Raw genomic sequence first — 25,718 nt, 5'->3', positions numbered from 1 at the left:
TTCCTTGTTTCCACCAGTGTAGTACTAGTAATGAGTTAAGTTCCTTTAATGTTTTAAACAATGTTTTTATAATAACTGAAACTCCTGATGTATATTTTTACACAAACAGCTACATAACCAGGGCCATTTTTTTACTGTACTTACGCAGTTAATTTTATGTCCTAACTTTTATTTCTGTAGATGGTACTTAGATTTTAATGCTTTAAACCACAATTTCATCGTGCACTAGCTCTTATCCATTTTTTTACACTTGTAAATTTAATAAGAAAGCTATTGATGTGCTCATTCAAAAACACTCAATGCAGGTTAAAGATCCATGACATCAGGTACCAGGATATACCTTGCACCTTGCTGATATCAAATCTATTTATGAGATGTATACTCCTGGAAGTCTGGGGAAAAGCCTTATAAGTACAATCTCCTATTACACTAAAAACTTATTGAATTGCTTAATTGTCACTCTTCTAGCATATTTGCTTAACCAACTACAAACCCTTCACTAAATTCAATATTTATTTTTCTAGATTTTAAGCGAAGATATCTTAGAAGGCTTTGAAAAGCCCATGGAGGAATTAAAATCCTAGATGTTGTGTCTATAGTTGCTACATTATATAAAATCCTTGGAAAATGGAAATGAGGCTAGTTTAGAATTTTTTAAAGGTATTCTATATTTTTATTTGTTCTTGATCCTTTCAAAGGCATGTATTAGAGAAATTAAATGACTTGAGAATATATCTCATTGGAAATCCTCATAAATACATGCTAGGGAAGTCACTGAGACATGGGAAAAGATATTTATTTGATTTTCACAGTTGGAATCCGCTACTGAAAATAAAAGTAATGCTTCCAAAAGTTGAGAATTATTCAATTAAGGATGAAATTTGTACACTACTCTAGGAAATACTGAAGATACAGGAGATATTACTTTGTTGCCATAACCTCTGCAGGTCTATGGAAATAACTCATCCAGTGACAGAGAAACACATTTGATTTTGTATAATAGCAAAACACAGTGGAAATATAGTTATGCAAGAGTGGCAGGTCACAGAAGGGCAAACTCTCAAATCCCCATGTTACCTGCCTGTAAGTAGTATCTCAATGTGGAAATGGAAGGTGGTGGTCTGTTTGGAAAGTTGCTGTATAAGAAGAGATTAGAGGTAGAAAAGGGACACTTAAAATCACTAATACATTAAGCACTCATTATCAATCATCATTTAATTATTATTAATGAATCATTATCAGACTGGTAAAGAAAGATTCTTCTAATCACATCTAAATGAGGGAATAAAGGAACAAATAACTTCTGAGATCTGCTATTAATACCAGAAATGCCAAATGCATTTTATTTGTGTTTAATATATGTTCGATATAGTTTGTTTTGTTGTATATATTATAGGTATAATAAGAAACAGGATTATGCCTGTTAAGATTTTATGACCACTGAGAGTCTGTTTTCTTTTTGGTTCTTTTTTTTTATTCGAGTATAGTTGACACATAATGTTAACATTAGTTTTAGGTATACAGCATAGTGATTCAACAACTCTATATGCTATGCTATGCACATTACAAGTAGAGCTCCCATTTGTCACCATGCAATGATATTACAGTACCATTGACTATATTCCCTATGCTGTGCCTTTTATTCCCGTGACTTATTTTTCCATACTGGAAGCTGATATTTCCCACTCTCCTTCACCCAGTTTGCTCATTCTACCACCCCTTCTCCTCTGGCAACCATCAGTTTGCTCTCTGTATTTATAGGTCTGATTCAGCTTTTTGTTTGTTTATTCATTTGTTTTGTTTTTTAAATTCCACATATAAATGAAATCGTATGGTATTTTCTTTCTCTGTCTGACTTATTTCACTTAGCATAATGTGTGCATTCATGTTGTCACAAATGGCAAGATCTCATCCTTTTTTTTTTTTTAAAGATTTATTTATTTATTTGAGAGAGAGAGAATGAGAGACAGAGAGCATGAGAGGGAGGAGGGTCAGAGGGAGAAGCAGACTCCCCGCCGAGCAGGGAGCCCGATGCGGGACTCGATCCTGGGACTCCAGGATCATGACCTGAGCCGAAGGCAGTCGCTTAACCAACTGAGCCACCCAGGCGCCCATGATCTCATCCTTTTTTATGGCTGAGTAATATTCCACACCTTCTTTATCCATTCATCTATTGATGGACATTTGGGATGCTTCCATATCTTGGTTATTGTAAATTATGCTGCAGTAAGCAGAAGGGTGCATATATCTTTCCAAATTCGTGTTTTCATGGGGGGGGGTAAATAACCAGTAGTAGAATTATTGGATCATGTGGTATATCTATTTTTAATTTCTTGAGGAGACAGGGGGTGTTCCAATTTACATTCTCATTAAGAGTGCACAAGGGTTCCTTTTTCTCCACATTCTTGCCAGCAGTTGTTATTTTTTCTTTTTTATTCTAGCCATTCTAACAGGTATAAGGTGATATCTTTGAGGTGTTATGTGCATTTCCCTGAAGATTACTGATGTGGGACATATTTTGATGTTTCTGTTGGCCATCTGTATTTCTTCTTTGGAAAGATGTCTATTCATGTCCTCTGTCCATCCTTCAGTTGGATTATTTGGAGCTTTTGGTGTTGAGTTACATAAATTCTTTAAATATTTTGTATACTAACCCCTTACTGGTAAGGGGTATATCATTTGTAAATATCTTCTTCCATTCAGTAGATTGTCTTTTCATTTGATTAATTGTTTCCTTCACTGTGCAAAAGCTTTTTATTTTGGTATAGTCCCAATAGTTTAATTTTGCTTTTGTCTCCCTTGCCAAAGGAGACACGTCTAGAGAAATGTTGCTAAGGCTGATGTCAAAAAGATTACTATATATGTTTTCTTCTAGGAGTTTTATGGCTTCAGGTCTTACATTTAGGTCTTTAATCCAATTTGAGTTTATTTTTGTGTATGCATGTACCTGACCTTTTCCCAGCACCATTTATTGAAGAGACTGTCTTGTCCCCATTGTGTATTCTTGTCTCCTTTGTTGTACATTAATTGACCATATATTGTGGGTTATTTCTGGGCTCTCTATTCTGTGTCTATTTTTGTGCCAATGTCATACTGTTTTGCCTGAGAGTCTGTTTTCTGAACCATGATTGGATACTGCAAGAACCTGTAATGAGAGTACTAGGCCCTGACCGTCTGGGGCCTGTAAGTCATTTGGTAGATTCTGATTGACCTCACTTTGCACTGAATAATTAAAGAAATATTTATATTATCATCCACATGCTGCCTTACTTGTCTTCAAATAACCCAATTTGTTGTGCTGCAAAGCATCAAATTAATCTATCAAAATACTTGTAGACATAACCGTAAGTGCTTGGAGAACCCAACCAGATGGTAGTAACTTAGACTACTATCAATTGGGTAATGATATAAGTTTGATTACTAAAATGTATCAGGGACTATGCTAAATCCATGCATGCTCTGTCTTATTTCATCCTCAGAACATCCCAATAAACTAAATACTATTATTACATTTTTCAGAAAATACATTAATTAGAATTGTTAAGTAACTTGATTAGAGTTACAGGTAGTGCTTTACTAACTTGAAAACTTTCACTCTAGGCTTCCCACTTTCAACTAGTCTGCCAGTCTTATGTCCTATAATATGACTTAGAAGCATTAGAGAATTAGTATGGAGCAGGTCTCTTAATACAAGTCAAGCAAACATATCATGCACTTTCTTAATAATGTAACCCAATTTTGTTTCTTGGATTCTTCTAAGATTCTACAATAATGGATATTAGAGTCAATTAAAGTAGTTTCAGAAAAAAAAAAACTGCCCAACTTTCTATGATGATGGAAATATTATATGCTGAATGGTGTTCAAAATGATATCAAGTAGGCACTGTGGCTATTGTGCACTTGAAACCAAGCTAGTATGACTGAAGCACTGAGTTCAAAATTTTATTTAATTGTAATTAATTTAAATTTAAATTTAAGAAAATACATGTGGCTATTGGTTCCACACTAGACAGTGCACTTCTAGAACATAAACTTTTTGCTTTTCCAATGCAGTCATTTGATCATCTAAAATTAAAATTTCAGATTTTGTTTTCTAGTATAAAAATGATTTCTTCAAATAAGATGTTATGCAAAATATTAATATATAAATAAAGTGAAGCCGCCTTTGTCAAATGACAAGGGATGGGAATGCCTGGATTTTATAGTAAGATTAGTAAGTATTATTATTAGTAAGATTATTAGTAAGTAAGTATAGTAAGTAAGAGGACAGCAGTTGACCTCTCTTCTTTTTGTTTACACTCCATTCCAGTCTGTAAGGGACTACTAGTAGGATACTGTAGAGCATCATTTGAAAGTAATTGATAAAAATATTATATCTTCTGATTTCTTAAAGATTTATAAATTGATTTATGATTAAATCATTTAAAAATGCTCATCAGGAGCTTACCAATGTGCTATTAACAATGATACTAATATCAATAAAACACAAATCTTGGGGCACCTAGGTGGTTCAGTCGGTTAGGCGGTTGACTCTTGGTTTCGGCTCAGGTCATGATTTCAGGTTCATGGGAACAAGCCCCAGGTTAGGCTCCTGCACTGGCATGGAGCCTGCTTAGGATTTTCTCTCCCTCTCCCTTTGCCGCTCCCCACCCCAACCCCGTGGCATGTGCACGCTCTCTTTCCCCCACCACCACCAAAAAAAAGACCGTACGTCTGATCAAAATAAATTATTAAAAAAACAAAACAAAACAAAAATAAAACACAAACCTTGTCCTCAGGTAACTTAAAATTTAGGTGAAAGATTTTTAAAAATATCCCACATTGTTTATATAGAAATTCAGTGTTTTAAGTGCCATAGATGATAAAAGTATGGAGTACAGGGGAGTGCACAAAGGAAGAAGAGGAAAAGCTTCACAGAAGACATAACATGTAGACCGACATTTGAAGAAATAGCATGAATCAGAACTCTCATTACAGGTTCTTACAGGGGAAAAGGGCGGGGCGGGTTGGACATTCTAAAAATAGAAATTCTCTCAGTATTCTAAGTAGTGATTATTTGAAGACATAAATTTATTTGTACTCTCCAAGGGCTGGATCAAATGATTTCTTATCTACCGGTTGCTTTTCAATTCTTTATCATAATCATTTTTTCCTTTTCCAACTGAAAACTAAATGTCTTGGGGAAAAAAAAGAAAAGCTAGGTAATATTTGAATATTTTTGCCTTTTCCGTTATTTTAGATTCTTCAAGACACATTTTTTAAACTTGAAAAAAAGATCCTCTTTTCCCCCTGCATGTCAACAAATCTGGCAAAACAGAAAACAGAGATATGTTCCATTGGGGATATCATGAAAATTTTATGTAGAATCATACAACCTTGGATATCATAAGCTAAAAAGAGACATAAAAACAAGAGTAATTTATTTGTGTGGGAATTACAGTTTTTATGGACTCATATTTTTCTAATTAATTTTGTGAGGTTATAATGGACAAATACTTGTTTTTTGTCAAATAATGATTTCACATGTTGCTTGAAACCATGTGAAAAATCAAATGAGCCCTGACTATTGCAGACTCTTGATGTTTTAGAGATTTATGTTACCAATTTCAAGAGGCAGATAATCTTAAGAATAGATGTCTAGAGAAAAACAAGATAATTCTAATAAGTAACGCCTAATTCCTAAATAACGGGATTCTTTTAAATCTTAAATATTTGAACTTGAACAAAGAATAATAAATCATAAGAAAGAAAGGTTGAGAAAAGAAAGCTAAATTAATAACATGAATAATGGGTCACAGGATATTTTTTAAATGATAAGAAAATTTCAAGAGTCAAGAATAGCTATTTGAAAAATGTAAGGACTCAGGCTAACCCAATTAAAGATCTTTTGATAACAATGCTCAGTATTATATTCTGTAAAACATTAAAAGTAAATACCATAGGTAAGGATCTTTATATATAAAGAGGAAAGATGAGAATTGCATACTCAAAGGAAAGAGAGTATATAAACAATTATTAAGTAGTAAAATGATCTAATTTAAAAGTCAACATCTGAAATTCTTATATAATAACCATACTTATATTCTTTTCTCTAATATTATTGTATTAATGCTGACTTATTGTCTATATATTTCCCTGCCAGTTGACATAAATGTATGGGTTACAGACTGTAGGGAACTCGGAAGTACTACTTCTTGATGTTCATTGGTGTCTAGTTGATTTATATTCTAACAGTCTGCTATGTCTATCCTGATGGCGTGTGCTATAATGATCAATGTGAATGAGATATATTTCCTGACCGAGCCAATATAAAAAGCATGAAAGTGAAACATTACAGAGGCGTAAAGTCATTTTTACTTCTGTTTGGAAAAAAACACACTTTACTGCCTTTGACCTTTTTTAGTGTTTTCTTGTGGTTAGCCATCACATCATCCAATTCTATAAAAAATAATTGCTTCCAAAGTGGCATAAAATAAACTAAGATACCGGGTATAGGATGAAAGCTTTCAGTAACACCCCACGTAGAACAGAAAGGGCAAATGTGCAAACCATCAACTACAATGTATTTTTGGTTAAAGCTTTCATTATGTCAAGATTTTAAATATATGATTGGTCGGCGAATAGTAGATCTCTTCTCTGTGGCTGCTTGAAGCTCCGCCACCATCATGAACAACACAATAATTATCTGGACGAGGAAGTTCATGACCAACCAACTACTTCAGCAGAAACAAACGGTCATTAACGTTCTTCACCAGAAAGGCAACAGTACCTAAGACAGAAATTTGGGAAAAACTAGCCAAAATGTACAAGACCACACCAGATGTCGTCTTTGTATTTGGATTCAGAACCCATTTTGGTGGTGGTAACTGGCTGGCATGATTGAGGATTCCTTGGATTATGCAAAAAATAAATAAGTAAATAAATAAATAATAAAGATGAACCCAAACATAGACTTGAAAGATATGGCCTGTATGAGAAGAAATACACCTTAAGAAAAAAGCAAAAGGAATGCAAGAACGGAATGAAGACAGTCAGGGGGACTGCAAAAGCCAATGTTGGTGCTGGCTAAAAGGGATGAAGATTCTGCAGTGACTTTATCTGTGGTGATTGTGCAGATTAATAAAGTAAGAGGTTTTATGTGAAAAAAAAGATTTTAAATATATTTTAAAGTGTGTTCTAATAGTTCCTATCATAAGATTTCTGAGGTTCTATTATTGTCATGCATTATTTTCGGATTTCCTTCCAGGACTAAATATCCACCTAGGTCAAAGTGATTAAAGATGGCATAGGGCCCAGTTTAATTTAGACGATTATGAAATTGTAGAATTCAAAGGATACTAATGTTTATTTAGTTCCTAATTATTTTTTATTTATTTTAACTATATCACTGTATATAAATCTCACATAGGACTAAAGATTGAGTTGATTAAGATGTTTACTCAGGGTCAAATACTAATAAATGGTTTAGTAATATCTTCCTGATTCCTGAATCCTATGTACCCTATATATAATATTTACATGTATGTAAGTGTACATATATATATATATATACATACACATACACATGTATTTCCTCCCAAATAGTTCAGTCAATAGCTCTCAACATAAAACCATTCTGGTTCATCTAATCAACCCTCCTTGGCTTTGGTTTAGGAAACTGAAGGTCAAAGAGATTATGTGAGTGGTCCAAGGTCCAAGGTCAATGAGTGAGTGGGTCTGAGAGCCAGAATCTCAGACATGTCTTCTGATTTTTCTTGAGGGCACTTTCCATTATATCATGCTGTTTCTGTATCTCTACCATAATTTTTTGCCTACTCAATTTTAAATGTTTTTGTGTGTTTTTACTGAGGTGTGAAAATACAAAGCTTTTACCATTTGGCTAGCATTAATAATGACCCCTAATATTTATGGTTCAGTTGTTCTCAACCTTAGTTTGCTACAAAATCAATCACTGTATATAATTATTCTAATATACATGGTTAAACATCACTCTTGGAGTTTCTGAATTAGTTGGTTTAAGTTGAGGCCCTAGAATCTGTATTTTAATGAAGTGTGCCAAGTATTATCAAAAAGACAATAGCAATGGCAACAATGATAGCTAACACATAATCATTTAATAAAGCTTTCAAACAAAGTGTCAACCATTGTCAAAACCCTTTAAACACATTAACTCATTTATTCCTCAGAACAATCTCATAATTCAGGTACTATCTGCAATTTTCAGATGAGAAAACTGAGACAGAGTTTAGGGGTTGTTACCTAGTCATATTGCCAGAGAATGGAGAAGCTAGAATTAACCATTGCTGTCATCGAGCTCTGCAGTCTTAAGTGGCTTTATGCTTTTTATTCAATCCCACTGCATCTCTTCATGAGGGGAGAAAAAAAAAACATTTTAGGTAGATGGAATCTTTTTTTTTTTTAAAGATTTTATTTATTTATTTGACAGGGAGAGGCAGCCAGAGAGAGAACACAAGCAGGGTAAGTGGAAGAGAGAGAAGCAGGCTTCCCGCCAAGCAGGGAGCCCGATGCAGGGCTCGATCCCAGGACCCTGGGATCATGACCTGAGCTGAAGGCAGACGCTTAGCGACTGAGCCACCCAGGCACCCGGTAGATGGAATCTTAATACTACATTTATTCACATATTAAATTAAAAAAAAAAAAACCTTCTGAGAAGTTAAATGTCTTTTTTCTAGTCACACGAGTAGTGAGAGACCTAATAATGCTACTCCCGATTCAGCATTTTTCTCAAGAAACATTACCTTCCAGTCATAGTAATTTTGCTTTCCTCTAATTATATTTGGTGTAAGGACTGTACTATTCGTAGTGTACTACTCAATGCTCAAATTTCAGGAACAATAGCTCAAAACATTCCCCAAACTGGCCTGAGGCAAAATGGCTTGGCCCGCTGCCAAGAACTCATCCTGACTGCAACCAAAACTCCACCAGCACTGATAATAGTTCTAGGACCAGAAGTCAGAAATGTAACTACTACCACTCCTGGAAATCCAGTGTCAATTAAATGAACTCCACACAGGGTGTACTTACCACGCAAGTAGAGTGCTGCCAAATGAAGCTTCGCTTGGGCAAGTGCAATTGTTGGAATCCTGAATCATGATCCTGAGTTACACTGCAAAGGAGAGCAAGAATGTGCATTTCCTGGCTTCTACACTGGGGAGGTGGGACTCCTAAAGCAAGCAAAACATGGCAAGGTTGTTTAAAAGATATTAGGAAGCCAGAAAAATTTGGGGAGTTCAGAAAGGGATTAGGGAAGGATGACTTTCATGCAGGCAGACATTTGAAATCTAAAATCTTGGAATATTAGTAAGATGAAGAATATACAATTAGGAAGCTCTCTTAAAATGATTTTTAACCATACACTTCAATAAAAGACCAAGAGATTTGTTTTCCAGTTTTGCACTTTGGGTTGGAATGATTTTGGTAATTTATGGTATTATTGAAAAACTAATCAAATGTGGGAGAAAGACCTAGATTTCAATACTACCCTCATTTATTGCTAGTAGTCCTGGGTAACTATCTGTTACAGTTCAAAAAGGCATGTCTCTATCAGGGAAATAGAAATAATACTTACTTCACAGGGTTATATTAGGATTAAATGAAAAAGTGCAAGTAAAACACTTGATATCAAACTCCAGTTTCTCTACTCCTTTTGGAAAATTTTTGCAATATACTGGAAACACTTTAAAACCAATATCATTCATAAACAAAAATATGCAAATTATTGTGTTCATGACCTTCCAAAGTAGACTTGAGTACTACCTACACCTTTATGACCCATAGTACTAAAGAAAAGGCCTTTTTCATATCTCTTAAGTTTTCACTGCTCTTTCTTTTTTGATGTATCTATTAATCTGTTTTGCTAGACCCTATATACCTTGAAGGCAAGAAGAAACTGTGAGATGAAGCCAGATGATTGCCTACCAAAACACACATTTTTCCTTTCCTACTTATTAATAAAATCCTGATGTTATTCATTGAGATAATGAGCCCCACTGGAAGCCTACAAAGTACAGAGCCTTCTGAAGCTATACTCTGCCATGTGACTAAGTTCTGAGAAACGTTGTATGGAACTGCTGGAAAAGCATGTTAAAAGGACAGGTTACTTTTAAATTTTCTTTCTCCTTCTGTCTTCCTGCCCCTTGGGCCTACTATCGACTAGCTGAAGCTCCAGCAGCCGTCTTGATCCATGAGGTAACCTTGAGAATGACAGTCACATAAGGCAAGAAAGAGAAGCAGAAGGAACCAAGGAACATGATAATTTTGTATAGCTGGAGTATCAGCAAAGCAGGGCCTTCCTCTGGCCTTCTTATATATGATAGAATAAACATTTGTGTCCTTTTAAACTCTATGAATCAGATCTTCAAACTCAATACATAACTGATCCATACTGTCTCTCATTTAAATTTGTATTCCCCATACTTACCACAATGCCTGACACTTAGTAAGTATTTAATAGAAGTTGGCCTAATTAATTTAGCTATGGCTTCAAGCCAAATAGAAATGTCTTTTGTTTTGTCTATTACCTCATTTGAATGGTTACAACAATAGAAAATTTTCTGTCTAAAGAGTGAGAAAACAGAATGGTCTTCCGAAGAAGGTGAGAAAACTATGGATATTTATTTAACTTTGCTAATTATAATTGGATTAAAATGAAAAAATCAGTGAATTAAAACTGACTTGTCTATATCTGTTTATTTTTCTATGGCTCTTTTTGGGAGCATGTGAGGTATTCTTTTTAGATAACTTTTTGCTATTGTGCAATAGACTAGAAAGAAATCTCAGAAGAAGAGTTTGCTCAGTCAAGTATATTCACTATTTGAGGTGGGAAATTTAGTTCCAGCATGATAAGTATTGCTTCAGAAATGATCTAAAAGAAATAATAAGCAGTGGATATAAAAAGTTAATATGAGTACATAAAACGTACTTTCCCTATTCTCTCTCTAAAAAAAAGTCGGAATTTGTCTTTTAAAGAGTTCCCTTACATTATTGAGAAAGGTATGGGAAGGGGCTGGGAGATAGGGTATAGTTGGAGAATTGATTTTAAGTACAACAGAAAGACCTCTGATATAAAAGAGGGAATACAGAGTTTGACTGTCAGTGGAGGTCAACATGTGGCTATATAGTAGGAGGAAGGTGAGGCACTTCAAATGTGATGCCTGTTTTCGATGGAGGAATCTATCCAGCAGATCGAGCTTGTGGTTTTGTATTGTTCAAATCTTACATATCTTTCCTGAAATGTTTGTTCACTTGACCTATCGTACTGATAGAAGTTTGCTAAAATCTCAACTTATGATGATAGACTCATACATTTTCTTCATAACATGTCAATATTTACTTCATATATTTTTTTAATTTTCTTTTTTTTCACTGAAAGATTTTTATTGTTATGTTAATCACTTCATATATTTTAAAACTGTTTTGAAGCACTAGAGTTCTGCCTTCTTTTTAGCACTACAAAGTAGAAATTTTATCATATATTATAAATAGCCAATCCAAGATCCTGTCATATATGCCACCTGCTAATATATATACACACATACACTTTATTACTGTGGATGTATACACACACATACACTTTATTACTATATATATACACATACATGCACATATATACACACATACATTACACATATATGTGTGTATATATATGCGTATATATGTGTGTGTATATATATGTGTTGTGATATTTTCTACAAGGACAGTTTTACCTAATAGAAAATGTGGATGGTATGGCTTTAAGGAGGAATATTCTTTACACATTCTAATTTTCTCATTTTGACAATAAACATCTTATTTCAATAACCTGAAATGCCAATGAAGTTATTTCCAGAAAGAGAAATGAAAGAAGGAATTATCAAATCATATCCACAATAACAACTCTCATTTCTTAAATTTAACATAGTTATGTTTGGCTCAAGAAAATATTGTCCTTTCTTATAGTATAAAATAGAGGATTTTGGGGTGTGAAACATTGATCTGTGAACACTGCATTTTTCAGATTTGAATTTTAAGGTATTAATTTGGAAATAAAATCTTCTAAAATCAAAGGGTGGTATGGTTAAATATACTTTTTTCTAATATTTAATAAATGTCCTCTAATTTCATTGTTTCTTTACATATAAGTATATTGTATGCAATCTATATTTTATGTTTTAATAAACTAATTTGAGAACATTCTACAATAATTATTTAAATAAATGATAAATATAATTTAGTATAGGTAAATGAGGTCAGAGATTGTGAAGAGAAAATTAATAACTTATGTGCAGACGATACTTCATAACATAGTTTATCTGGGGACTATCTTAGATGAGAAGTTTTCATTGCTCTAGAGGTCTGTAACGGCATTAAAATACATTTCTTGATTATAAAATAATTACATTTTTTCAGCACCATGGAAACACTTTACTAAAAATGTAGAAATGAGAGGGAATTGAAATGCTTGTAACATGTACCCAAGTACTTGAAATATCAAAAGGCAATCAGGGGCGCCTGGGTGGCTCAGTCGTTAAGCGTCTGCCTTCGGCTTGGGTCATGATCCCAGGGTGCTGGGATCGAGCCCACATCGGGCTCCCTGCTCGGCAGGAAGCCTGCTTCTCCCTCTCCCACTCCCCCTGCCTGTGTTCCCTCTCTCGCTGTGTGTCTCTCTGTCAAATAAATAAATATAATCTTAAAAAAAAAAAAAGGCAATCACTGGCTCCAAATAATCAACTGAAAAAAAGAAAAAACCTAGAAAATTTGTGAATAATATAATGAATAATTATAATTATTGGAATGATGGCTTTTATAAAATAATTGTGTGAGAATACATATTTTATAATAATAAAAAGGTAGTATGTACTAAAATATTTCAAAGGCGTGTTTTGCTAATAAATTAGAGAGCTTTAGAGTGGGGACCAGGCATCTGCATGCTCTAAAGCAACTTGGTGATTCCCAGGTGAACCAAGGTTGAGATCCACTGGTTTATAGTATGAAGGGTATGCAATGCTTTATAACTTGAGTTTAGGACTTAGCTTCTTATATTTCTATTAATCGGCAGCTATTGGAAGGTTTTAAACAGAGGAATTTTAAATAATTTATGTAGATACTCTGCCCTCAAAGAGGTGGAGTTTAACTGGCTATCCCTTATGTATGGATTGTACTCAGCGACTTCCTAGATTAAAGTATAGGAAGGGGAAGGGCGCCTGGGTGGCTCAGTCGGTTAAGTGTGGGCCTTCGGCTCATGTCATGATCCCGGGGTCCTGGCATCGAGCCCCGCATCAGGCTCCTTGCTCTGTGGGGAGCCTGATTCTCCCTCTCCTCCCCACTTGTGCTCTCTCTCACCATCTCTGTCTCTCTCTCTCAAATAAATAAATAAAATCTAAAAAAAAAACTAAAAAAAAAGCATAGGAAGGGGAAAATGAGTAAATTTACAGTGAAGGTACTTGGCAACGACTACCTAAACCAGATGATCAAGGTTAACATTGACAGTGATAAGTCTTCTAGATAGTATGCACCCCTTTATATGAAGTGATGAGAGTGGCATTTCACTTCCAAGGCCGTGCTCCCCCAAATTCATAATCTCTGTTGAAACATGAGAAAAATGCCTTAAAACTGTCAAAGTTATCAAAAACAAGGGAAAACTTGAGAAACTGTTACAGCTAATGATTAAAAAGAGTGATAGAGATTTCGAAGAATTGATTAAGGAGTAGAATAATGAATGCTGAGGGCAGTGAAGGAGAATCTGGGTGCTGAATGGAAACCATGACTTTCAATTAGTACCAATTGGAATTACTCCTTGATCTTTTGTCACAATGCTCAGCAGCTTGAGGGAGCTGGAAAGGTAATGATGGAGAGAGTAAATTCAGTTTAAAGATGATGAGGTAAGGCATTTGAAAATAAAGAACTCATTTACCCAGGAATATGCATGAGAAATGCATAAATTGACAATATAAATAATGAATGAACACTAAGGTGAAAAGCACGCATATGAGGAAGTCAATTAATGGATCGAGCCAGATAGCAAGTCAGTATTAAAAATACCTAATGAATTTGTCATGGCAAGACATGTTGGGAAAAGGGAAGAATCATATTATCAAAATGGTAAAAAAAAAAAAAAATTCAAAATAGCATAGAAACTGATAAAACAGAAAAGAAAGCAAGTTCGACTGAAATGATTTTGTGATCTAACAAGCATGTAGTTTGGTAAATGATAAGAACATATTGATGATGGCTTTCACTTTTAGAGTGAGGGTTTTAATTCAGCAATATAACTAGAACATCATGAACCTCTAAAGGAGTAGCCTCTGATAGGTCCCGGCAGGCTTCAAGATGGCTTTCTGATTTAGAACTGGAGTCTGCCTATGCCAACCTCTAAGTTACTAGAAACTTAACCTCAAGGATGGGTCATACTTGCTTTGCTCTCAGCGTCTCAAACCTGCCTTAAGGCCTTTGTTCCAATGTCTTACTTTGGCCTTTTTTCAGTACAATGAGGAAGAATCCTTCACTTCTTTTTCTCCTCAAATTTATCAAAGGGGAGAATTCTGGTAAAGCCTAAGTGTGTTCAGTAACATTTGTGTATAAATTGTGTAGCCAGTGTTAAGCTTCCCTTGTCTCCTTGTTGCCCCTTCTCAAGCTCTGTCCTATGGCAACAAAGGTTTTTTGGTATCTGCTTATGTGGACAGAAGATTTCTTTTCTCCCTAGGAACTTGCAGTTAAGTGCTTCATTCAAATTGAGGCAACACTTAATATTGTCATGTGCTCTTTCAAGTTCAGTCAGTGATTCTCAGTCCTGATTGTACATTAAAAAGACCCAGGGAACTTTCAAAAATTGATGAAGATGCCTAGGCAGTATCCCCCTTGATCTAGGTTTGAGTTGGGATCAGGGCAGGAATTGATTTTTTTTTTTTAATTTAAAGATGATCACCCAAAAGTTAATAATATACAACTAGAATTGAGAACCATGGAATCTGAGCTTCGAATTGAGAAATAGAGGTATAAAGGTTTTGATACTGTCTTTTAATCCCCTTTGTTTCTCTACCTTCAAGGCTTTCTTCAATCCTGCCTCCCCATTCCTTATTAACTTCAATAACATTTCAGCAGCATTTATACCTAACATTCAAGTATATACTTTCTAGCTTTGCTTCTTCATCTCTGTAACTTTCTTCTGGGAACATGTAGGCTAAATCTGGTCCCTATTGGCTTGAGCTCAGACCTCTGAAGACCAGAACCAGAAGACCAGAACCAGACTGGTCTAGCAAGTATCTCGAATGAATCACAATATTTTCCATATCTCTTTCTCCATTGAGGAAAGATTTCTTTGCCTTAAGAATTTATAGGCGGGGCACCTGGGTGGCTCAGAGGGTTAAACGTCTGCCTTCGGCTCAGGTCATGATCCCAGCGTCCTGGGATCGAGCCCCACATCGGGCTCCTGACTCAGCGGGGAGCCTGCTTCTCCCTCTCCCCCTGCTCATGCTTGCTCTCTTTCTCTCTCTCTGTATTTCAAAAGAATAAATAAAATCTTTAAAAAAAAAGAATTTATAGGGCAATATAGGATGGTGTTTCTTAAACTTCCTCATTCTATTGAAATATGGTATATACCTAGCTTCTCATGCAGAAATTCCATTTATTTAGAATAGTGCCTCTCCTCAATTTTGATCTCAAGAGTAGTTGACATAATTTACCTATGACTTTTATTTTTTATTTTTTTTAAAGATTTTATTTATTTATTTGACAGAGAGATAAAGAGAGAACACAAGTAGGCAGAGTGACAGGCAGAGGGAGAGGGAGAAGCAAGCCCTCCGCTGAGCAGGGAGCCGGACGTGGGGCTCAATCCCAGGACCCCAGGATCATGACCTGAGCCGAAGGCAGCCGCTTAACTGACTGACCCACCCAGGTGCCCCTACCTATGATTTTTAAATTGTTTATCAAGAATCATGAGGTCTGCTGTCAGGCCATTCTCCTATTGCTTGCATCCTAAGTTTAACAACTTGCCCACCACAATGAATTGTGCTGCTGGATTTCCTGAATTAAGCAAAGGAGCAGCTAAATACTGCACCTGAGGTTCAAAAATCCTTGATGATACATCTCAAAATCTAATATGAGTATTACATGAGTGTTACTAGATCCCCTTGGACCACCTGTGCAATTACCCAAGCTCCGCCTGGAGACCAGTTTCTGTCATGGTTTGGGGAAGGGCGGGAGGACCACAGATAAGACACTTTTGGGTGCCTGGGTGGCTCAGTCGGTTAAGCATCTGCCTTTGGCTCAGGTGATGATCCCAGGGTCCTGGGATGGAGCCTCACATCAGGTTCCCTGCTCAGCAGAGAGTCTGCTTTTCTGTCCCTTCCCTGGCTCATGCTCTCTCTCTCGCTCACTACTTCTCTCAAATAAATTAATAAAATCTTAAAAAAAAAAAAAAGTGTCTAAAATCTGTGAAGAATCATGTCGAGTTTTACTTATAGTTTCTTAGGAAAAGTCCCCAAATGATATGTGAGAGGAAGTACAAAACATAATATATCTTATAACAAAACTTTTGAAATTAAAGGTATCTATAACAGTGGTGATGGATCTAGACCTGCCTCAGCTCAAAGGAAAATGTCCAGCTGATTATGGCACTCACCCACCCACTATCAGATTACAACTTCCTACGCTCTGTCCAGAGCTCTTTGGAAAGTGCATTGTCCAGAGGCAAAGGATGAATCAGATGGTGGGAATTGAGAGGAGAAAAAGATGATGGGGTTTTAGGGCTCTGGATGATTAATGGACAATCTCTTAGAAGGTGTTCTAATTCCTTTTATGCTTCTCCCACCTGCCTCAATTACAGAAGTGATCAGCTCTGGGAAAAATTCAAAGATTTTCCTCAGGATGACTATTTTCAAAAGGAGCAGAATGAAGAACTGTAAGTGCTTATGACATAACATTTGTCTTTTTCATGATTAGATATGCCATACAGAACTTTTGAAATGTCTTAAATTGGCAAATGGCATGAAGAAAATAATGTTTGGGGAAGACAAGATCTTGATAGTATCATGAAGGTGTCATTGATCGATTGCAACTGCAGAGAGGACAAAATGTTAGAAAACTGTAACTGCAGGTTAAGTACAACTTGATTAAGTGAAATTACTAAGTTTGGGTTTGAGTACATGTTAGAGAGAATTTGACTTGAGGAAGTCGTTCATAAGAAAATAATCTCACAAAAACAAACAAAAAAACTTCCACATTTAAAATTATATCCACATGAAAAATAAAAGAAAATAAAAATATATCTATATGGAGACAAGGGAGAGAGGAGTCAAAATGATTTCAGTATTTCTGGACTGTAACGGGGACCAGCTGATGAATTTGATTATCACCAGGAGGTCCAAGTCTCTGTTTCTCTGAAGAGCTTTGCCGGCTCTGTCCCTCAGGTGGCGCTCAGCTTCTGTGTCCACAATACCCATAAGCCTTTTTTCTACTTCTAACTATATTCCATCTGGTGCACTAAATGTGGATGTCATACAAATACATATACTTCAAAATGATCCGAAGATATCTCACTAAGAGAAGGCTGTGGGACTATTTTCCTCTCTTTTCTTACTTTTAAACTCAATTAAGAAGAAACTTTTTTTTTCCTCCCTCTGAGTCATTGCCTTTTATCTTCTCCTCTTCTTAAGTTCATTGTTGTATTTTCCTCCTTCATGCTAAGATGGTGGCACAGAATACTGATGAGAAAATGCTTATTTTAAAACCACTAATTTCTCTGAGCAGAGCAAACCTGATCTGCATTTTTACAGATGTTCCCCTGGTCTGACCTCAGCCTTAGGAGGGTTATAGGTAGTCCCACAGCAAAAGGAAAAAGAAAAAAGAAAAACCAAAACAGAAATTTCACACCCCAGGTTCTTCTGGATTGGCAAAGGAGGAGTTAGAGAACAAACTACTTTACATCAAAAGCAATTGCTGGAGGCTATAGGATTTTTATGTTATTCCTAAATTAGTTTCTTTATATAACAGTAGGTCTAATTCTCAGGACAATCAGGTTCAATAAAATACTTTTGGGGGGGTGAGTAGAGGAAGAGAAAGTGGATTGTGTATAGGAGCAGGTTGGTTCCTATTTTGATTTTATAAATGTGCAGAGCACTAGTGGGACAATACCCATATTAAAATAATAGTGGCTTATCTTAGTCTGAGAAACTGCAGTTCTTTTTTAAATTGAAATTACAAGCATGGCTGAAATTCTTTCTTTAATGATCTCTAGTATTTTTCAAAATCTAGATCAAATTGATGCCTAAGGATAGTTTTATAACACTCTCACATTAGAAACCTCCAAAATGGTATATAGATTATTTCACTGGTATGATAAAATTTGCAAATATCTATCACTTTTGTCTAATTCAAAATAAATTTGCACTTGAAAACAGAATGGATAATTCTCCAAAGAAATTAACATTTACCTAGCCGTTACGAGTCAAACATTTTGATAGCAACGGCTATTTTACTGTCTGAATTCTTTCTGATGTCTACAGGAACTGACAGAAGCAGCATAACTGGTAGGCTTCTGTGGATTCTGCTGTGAAGAACCTGGTGGAAGAATGTGGGAAGGCAGCCTGCATTCATCTAAGGAGGTAGAAATTAGACAACAAGGTGAGGTCCAGTTATCAGTAAAAGCTGAGTAGGCAAACCCTGATGTGGCAAGATTTATCAGTCACTCACATGTCTATATGTTTACTGTTATAGGAGTTTACCTATTTATTTATTATTTATTTTATTTACTTTTTAAAATTTTTTAATGATTTCACAATAAAGGAGATTCTTAGTTCATCCGGCAGTATTCCTATTTAAACATCAGATCTGAAACTGAGGGACAGTGGGTCATTATTTTTTTAATCCTTATAGTACCTACCATATTATTATGTGAAGCTTGGAACACTCAAATATAAGTAAGTAACAGAATAAAATGTATCAACACATTCTTTATTGGATATGTTCATATCCACCCATCATCCTCAGCATACTGCGCGTGCACACACACACACACACACACACACATTTGTAAGTGAAGTTAACCATGAATGGGAGGAAGGAAGATAGAAGATATAGCACTGGTATCTGGGAATCAAGCTAAATAATTCAGGACAAAAAGATTCCTGGAGATACTAAATACAGTCTTGGCCTACTTCACAACTGTTCCCAGAGTCATTTATACTTTGGGTACTTATATACGGAATATTATAATAATGTAAGCTCCTCATATATTTTTAAGTGATAGAGAGAAGAAATATGAGATATATAAATTATATAAACTTTCTTTTTCTTTTTTTTTAATTATTTATTTTAGAGAGAGAGAAGGAACACATGCAGGGGGGAAGAGGCAGAGGGAGAGTGTCCAAGTGGACTTCCACTGAGTGTGGAGCCCAACGTGGGGCTCGATCTCAGGACTCATGGTCTCAGGACTCATGATCTCAGGACCCATGAGATCAGGACCTGAGCCAAAACAAGAGTCGGACACTTAACTGACTGAGCCACCTAGGCACCCCTACTTTCTTTTTGTTTGTCCCTCATTCATTTAACAGGTATTATATTCGTACCTCTTATGAAGAAATGAAGAAAGAAAAACGACTAATATGTGCTCCCTTCCCTCAAAATGTTTTAATTCTTGTGGTAGATCTGGAAAAGTAAACAAATATTTGCAATGCAAACTTAATCCAGTCTTAGAGGATTATCTTTTTCAGATGTGTCTACACAGCCTTATAATTTTTTCTAATGTGCTACTAATCACTTTTAATTGAGCTTTGAACTTGCAAGTGTCTGTTTGAATGATGAATGTTGCTGCAGTGGGGAGTATCCATCAAGGGGGAAATTACCTGAAACAATGTTGCCGTGTTATTGACATTTTATGGTTACCCTGAAGTATCCAGGATCCCTGGTAGTATTCCATCACCAAATAGAACAATAGACTCTCATACCTGGAAAGAAATTCAGAGATTAATTAATACAATTCGCTTATTTTACGGAAGAGAAAAATTAGATTCAGAGGTTGTATTTGCTGGACATGATTACAGAACTTTTTGGTGGCACACCTTAAAGCAGGGTCATTCTTCACACACTAAGTTAAATATAATTTATATCTCACAATCATTTCTGAAAGACTGCATAATCAAAAATAGATATAAAAATGAATGAATTCACAGTATTAAATTAAAGGCATGACATCATAGTCGTTTCGTACAAGTTGATTCTACTTTTATTGAATACTTGAACATAAATAATGTTCTTTTTTTGATTTTGTAAGCTAATCAAACCAGAAACAATTAAATGAGCTAAAATATATTATAGAAGATTAATTCTGAACATGTTGATGTTTTCCCTCATATACTTTATATTTACATTTCTGGTAACATAACCTTGCAATGAAACAAGGAGATAATAGTTACTAATGATGACTCAGTGACCCTAGGAAAAATGAACACATTATATAGATAAACTATTAGATGAAGAAATCACCTGAAAATTAATATGACTCCATTTTATTTATTTAGCAATATCTAGTGTTTCTTAGGTGCCAGACACAATGCTGGGCACTTTAAAGGTATCACATTAATAATAATGTTACACATTATTTATTATTTTATTGTAATGTTACATATTACAATAAAATTGAATCCCAAAATAGGTTTAAAAAATATAAAAAGGTGATTTCAAATATAATCAATCTATACCTTAAACAATAGTATTACTCGGACTAAAAATGTAAGTTGGGGATAGAAGGTAGGTGAAAGGTGGGTAAAGCTGTTAAAATCTAGAGAAGAATTGACATCCTCCTGTCTACTCACAAAATGAATATATTGGTCTTGAGTCTTATTCAATGCACCCATATATGAACCAGCAGGAATGTACTGTCTGTTGGGAGAATATGGCTCTACAGTGTTGGTATATAGTTATTTATGAGGCTATCCCATTATCTCAATTGTTCCCTTTATTTGTTAAGATGACCAAATTCACTTACCTAAGCTCTGATTCCATACTCTTCATGCAAACAGCTACAGAGAGAATCATCTGTTTAATAAATGCAAATATTGTCACATAATTGTATATATGATTTCTATGCAAACAAGTACATTTAATAAGACAATTTATACATTCATCTTTCCATTCTTTCTGTCCTTTGATTCCTTTCAAAAATATTTTTTTGCCTTTTGACTCTTGAGGAATTCTGTCCTATACCCATGATACAGAGATGAAGGGCCAGATATATGGTCCCTATACACCAAGGAGAATTATATTATAGAAGAGGCAGGCAGGCTAGCAAACAAATAACAAAATGAGTTGATGATTATAAGGGAGTTTCATCTAGGCTACAATTTGGCATAGACGAAGAACTCCAAAGCCAGAGTTCATTTGTGCTTGAGCTAGTATTTGAGCCGAACCTAGAAGGATTGAACAGTTTGTCAGAAAACTTGGGAGACGGTATTTCAGTTAGAGAAAAGAGTTTGTGAGAAGGAATGAATGCCTGAGTTAGCAGAAACTACAAATATTTGACTTTTCCCGGAGGATCTCTTATGATTTAATAAGCATGTTCAGTCTGAGTAACTTACTGCATGTGGTATAGCAACCAAATCATGTTTTTGAGTTTAAAAGCAATAATTCAAGCCCTACATCATCATGGCCACCAGCAGAACAGCATCCTGTGAGGCCTTATGTGGGCATCAGCTGGTGCTTATAGATAAATCTCCTTCGGGTTTTTTGCCAAATGCTGCAAATACCCACATTTTAAAACTGTTGATAAAGAAATAAGGGCACATTCTTAAAATAAAAATTATACTCTTCTATCAAATTTTGTCTGCTAAAAACATATTGACCAAAATAATCAAGACTGATTTTTTTATATCTTTTACATATTTTAGGCAATGAAGACAATAATGATACATCAGATTTTTGTTCAGATTATTTAACCTCTCGGTTTCTCTCTCTCTTCCCCTCGCTCACAGATGCACATGAATGTGCACACTTTTCCACTTTCTAGGTTATTTAGGTATTTTTCAGTTTTTTTATTCAAAAAAACAGAAGTGACTATGAGCAATGCTATGTGGTGTTAGCAGGAGGCACAAAGAAGATAGAAATGTTGGCCCTACTCTCAAGACAATTGGCTGGGGTTAATATATATGTGGTTTCATTTTATACCCCAGAGGATCACAGGTAGGGCCAGGTAGGAGACTACATGAATCATGAACATCAGCTTGTGCTTTTCTTTTCTTTTTTTGCATTACCCCACAAAATATTGGCATAACAATTTCATAATATAAATTTAAAACTAATTTTGCTGCTAGAAAATAAACATTACTATGATATTTTGGATGCAAACTAAATCATTCTATGAGTAGAAGAAAAGGAGCTGTCACACTCACCATGATCATATTATTTCCAAGTTCTTCTGTTAGTATCCATTTGCTACGTATTCACTCATTTTCTCATCTGCTCGTACCTTCCGGCAGGTGTCAAAAGTTTAAGAAAAGCTGAGAAAAAATCTTAAAATTGAGAAAACTCTATTCATTCATTTTTTCTTTTCTTTTCTTTTTTTTTAAATATTTTGGAAGGTCCTTTTATAATCTAATTTGCCTTGATCAATCTAGCAGAACACCAGTGTTCCTTAGTTCTCCAATTTTAGAATTATTTCTTAGTCATTTTATACCTTTATTATTTATTATATTAGAAAATTGTTTTTCAACATTTGAAATTTTTGATCATATTAACCACAAATCCTGATATTTTGTGTTTAACCAAAGTTTTCAGTGAATATTCAGAATGTATTTTATGTTTTTAGATCACAGAAACAGTGCTTATGTCCTCTAGAGAATTACAAGACTGGGGTAAACCTTATTTGGATAACATAGTATAAGGGGTGCCACTTAGCTAGTTAGTTTTCTCAGGGCATCAAAAAAAGTTTAACCATCAATCGCGCTCTACTTAACCTTGCTATATGTATGTAAGTGACCACATTTAGCATGGCCATGGAAAATATATATGGCTTCATGCACATATACATATTGAGTAAAAGATATTTTGCGATTTTAGATACCAATTTCTTGTTATTCTTCTCAAAGGAACCTATTTGGAATGGGCATTATTTCCCCATTGAATAGGTTGAATAGGTCTAAAAAAATCCTTCTGGGGCGCCTGGGTGGCTCAGTTGGTTGGGCAGCTGCCTTCGGCTCAGGTCATGATCCTGGAGTCCCAGGATCGAGTCCCGCATCGGGCTCCCTGCTCGGCAAGGAGTCTGCTTCTCCCTCTGACCCTCCCCCCCTCATGCTCTCTCCATCTCATTCTCTCTCTCAATAAATAAAAACTTAAAAAAAAAATTAAAAAAAAAAAAAAATAAAAATAAATAAATCCTTCTGAATTCACTCTCGTATTCATTCATTCAACTGCAATTTATTAGAGATTAGCAATACATAGAGACAAAGTGCCTGCTTTCGGGGAACTTAAAAATTGGGGGAGGCACCTGCGTGGCTCAGTCAGTTAAATGTCTGCCTTTGGCTCAGGTCATGATCTCAGGGTCCTGGGATGGAGCCTGGAGTCCAGCTCCCTTCTCAGCTGGGAGTTTGCTTCTCTCTCAGCCTCAACCCCTTTCCCTGCTCCTGTGCTCTCTTTCTCTCTCTCTGCCAAATAATTAAATAAAGTCTTAAAAAAAGAGAATTTATTGTTTTATTTAAGAAAGCATATATAGAGAGGGGTTACAACAAAGCAAAATTGTGTTTAGGGAATTCAGTCAAAGGGACCAGGGGGGTTAATCAACTTAAGAAACGGATTCCAGACTTTGCCTTATGTCTTATTTCCTTTTATCTTAATTATCAGGTTAATTGACAGCAAACATATGTTTGCTGGAAAAAATCTTTGATAAAATCTGATTTAAAATGAGAGATAAAAGCAGATATTATTTTCTCAGATTTATAAGAAATATTTCCATAATGGCATGACAAGATTGTACTTCCTTTTTTTTTCTTTTTTCCCTTATACCTAACAAGTTTTGATAGCAAACACATATTTTAGAAAAATGTTTTGGTTCCATTTAGTTTATTAAAACACAGTTAAATGACATCATATTCATGAAAGAAATTTAAGAAGCAGATGAATTTGTATATATTACTGACCACAGAGCAGAGAATCAGCTAGAACATCTTTAACAGTTATGTTATTTTTACACAGCAACTCTTCAGCAAACAAGACTGTGCTATGAAAAAAATTGGTTTAAGTTAGTTATTTGGAATTTACTTTCCCATAAAAATCATATTTTAAATGTATTTTAATCAGATTCACCCAAAAGAAGTCTAGTGAAGGCTTAATGTGTATGAAGAGTAGCAATAAAAATAATATGGTGGCTAATATTACTGGTCAGTTGTGGCATTCTGCTGCTTGAATACATTATTATTTTCTCTTTGCTCTTCTATGAGAGCAATATTATTTCTATTTTACAGATGAGAAGACTATAGTTTAGATAATTCAAATGACTTGGGACTTAGAGTCAGAATTAGGAATTTGTGTCTATCATATGACCCCAAATCCATGTCTCTAATCATTTTATTATATTATATTTTGTTGCATGGTTATATTAAGAATGCAGAAAAAATGCACATATACCTACTTATTTCAATAACAGAAATGCTTGCACCAGAAGCTCAGATATGCTGCTGATAAATTTGTTAGAGACATCATTTACATTAGGTAATGCAAGATGTGTTCAATAGACTTCACTGGAGGGTTAAGAGAATAAGATGTTACTTCTCAAAACAGTGAGAAGAAGAGAGCAAAGGAAAATTGCCCAAGATGCAAGGTAAAAAAGAATCTCAGAAAAGTAAATCAGAGGTCTGAACAGAGTTTGTGGAAACAAAAAATAAAACAAAAAAAGAAAAGAAAAAGAAAAAAAGAAAAAGAAAACAAAACTTTAAAGAAATATATGGGTATTTTTGGTGGATCAGAATTAGGAAAAGGAGACTCGCAGGATTGTTGAGTGAGTAAAATAAAAGTGGTCACTGTCATGGACAATTGTGGGAAGAGTTTTAAAAAAAGAAGTGGAGGGGTTTCTTTGCAGATGATATGATACTTTATGTGAAAAACCCAAAAGACTCCACCCCAAAACTGCTAGAACCATACAGGAATTCAGTAAAGTGGCAGGATATAAAATCAATGCACAGTGGCATTTCTATACATCAACAACAAGATAGAAGAAAGAGAAATTAAGGAGTCGATCCCATTTACAATTGCACCCAAAGCCATAAGATACCTAGGAATAAATCTAACCAAAGAGGCAAAGAATCTGTACTCAGAAAACTATAGAATACTCATGAAAGAAATAGAGGAAGATACAAAGAAATGGAAAAATGTTCCATGCTCATGGATTGGAAGAACAAATATTGTGAAAATGTCAATGCTACCTAGAGCAATCTACACATTTAATGCAATCCTTATCAAAATACCATCCACTTTTTTCAAAGAAATGGAACAAATAATCCTAAAATTTGTATGGAACCAGAAAAGACCTCAAATAGCCAGAGGAATGTTGAAAAAGAAAAGCAAAGCTGGTGGCATCACAATTCCAGACTTCAAGTTCTATTATAAAGCTGCAGTCATCAAGACAGTATGGTACTGGCACAAAAACAGACACATAGATCAATGGAACAGAATGGAGAGCCCAGAAATGGACCCTCAACTCTATGGTCAACCAATCTTCGACAAAACAGAAAAGAATG

This window comes from Leptonychotes weddellii, chromosome 8, assembly GCF_054177405.1.
Source record: "Leptonychotes weddellii isolate Sample4059 chromosome 8, ASM5417740v2, whole genome shotgun sequence".
Classification (NCBI taxonomy): domain Eukaryota; kingdom Metazoa; phylum Chordata; class Mammalia; order Carnivora; family Phocidae; genus Leptonychotes; species Leptonychotes weddellii.
This window is presented reverse-complemented; position numbering follows the sequence as displayed.